The 1,657-nt window shown below is 37.7% G+C and overlaps 1 non-coding gene across 1 annotated transcript; it reads left to right on the top strand.

Annotated features, from left to right (window-relative positions):
- The first annotated feature begins 1,223 nt into the window (after positions 1–1,223).
- On the top strand, positions 1,224–1,331 carry LOC128289958 (small nucleolar RNA R71). The gene has a single exon (XR_008279598.1). It is a non-coding gene; the product is annotated as a small nucleolar RNA R71 (small nucleolar RNA).
- The last annotated feature ends 326 nt before the right edge of the window (positions 1,332–1,657 follow it).

Below are 1,657 nucleotides of genomic sequence, written 5' to 3' on the forward strand. Positions count from 1 at the left end.
ACCAAGTTGTTTGAACCTTTTATATGGCATCAAATTAATGCTAGTGCCTAAATCAGCTAGTGCTTTTTCAACATTTAGACTACCAATTAAGCAAGGGATAGTAAAGCTTCCTGGATCTTTTAGTTTGGTTGGCAGTTTGTTTTGGAGTATAGTTGAGCACTCATCGTTGAGTTCTACTGTAGATAAGTCCTCGAACTTCCTTTTATTTGTTAGAAGCTCCTTAAAAAATTTTGCGTATGTAGGCATCTGCGAGATGGCTTCAATAAAAGGTAAGTTGATATGTAATTGCTTAAAAAGGTTTAAGAAACTTACCGAATTATGCATCAATGTGATCTTTTTTCAATTTTATTGGGTATGGAACTGGTGGTTTATATTCCTTCAGCACTGGTTTGTCACTATTTTCTGGTTTTTCTTCCCCTCTTTTGCTTACCACGGCTTCTTGTGCTAGCTTCTTTTTAGATTCCGCTAACATTTTCCCACTCCTTAATGTAACTGCTTTTACATTCTCTTTTGATTTGGTGTTACACAGTAAACTTCCTAGTGGTCTTTTCAAAATTAGTTTGGACAGTTGGCCTATTTGAGTTTTGAGCCCTTGGTTCGATGCTTGTTGATTTTTAAGTACTGTCTTGGTGTTTTGAAAACGGGTTTCTGACACTGATATAAACTTTGAGAGCATTTCTTCAAGGTTTGGTTTCTTTTCCCGTTGGTAGGGTGGTTGTTGTTAGCTCGGGGGATGTTGTGGTCTTTGATTTCCTTGACCGCCCCACGATTAATTGGGGTGGTTCCTCCAACTTGCATTATAAGTGTTACTATATGGATTTTTTTGAGGTCAAGGATTATTACCCATGTAATTTAATTGCTTGTTATCCATGTTGTGGTCGTAAGGTTGGTATTCTGAATGGTTTGTTCCACCTCTACTTGCTTCGCACTACATTACTGGGTGAACCTATGAAGAACTAAGAAAACCATCAATCTTTTTATTTAAGAGTTCTACATGATTAGAGGACATGGTGACCGAATCGACGTTATAAACGCCGGGTATTTTCGTTGGCTTTGTCCTCATGACTTGCCACTGATAGTTATTCAGTGACATCTCCTCTATAAACTCATAGGCATCTTTAGGTGTTTTATTGTTGATGGTTCCGCCAGCTGCTGCGTCAACCAATTACCGAGTCAAAGGATTCAGACCATTGTAGAATGTTTGTACTTGAAACTAAAGCGGTAACCCATGGTGAGGGCACCTTCTCAAAAGATCCTTGTATCTCTCCCATGCATCGTAGAGTGTTTCTAAATCCATCTGCAAAAAAAGAAGAGATATCATTACATAATTTAGCCGTTTTAGCCGGCGGAAAATATTTTAGTAAAAATTTTTCGATCATTTGTTCCCAAGTAGTAATTGACCCTCGTGGTAACGAGTTCAACCACTATTTAGCTTTGTTCCTCAATGAAAAAGGGAATAACCGAAGATGAATAGAATCATCAGAGACACCATTAATTTTAAATATGTCTCATAGTTCCAAAAAGTTTGCTAAGTGAGCGTTGGGGTCTTCATCCTGCAAACCTCAAACTGATCAAATTGCTGTATGATTTGAATAGTGTTAGGTTTTAATTCAAAAGTATTTGCAGCTGCAGAAGGTCTAACTATGCTCAATTCAGT

The sequence above is a fragment of the Gossypium arboreum genome, chromosome 2, assembly GCF_025698485.1.
Source record: "Gossypium arboreum isolate Shixiya-1 chromosome 2, ASM2569848v2, whole genome shotgun sequence".
In the NCBI taxonomy this organism is placed as follows: Eukaryota; Viridiplantae; Streptophyta; class Magnoliopsida; order Malvales; family Malvaceae; genus Gossypium; species Gossypium arboreum.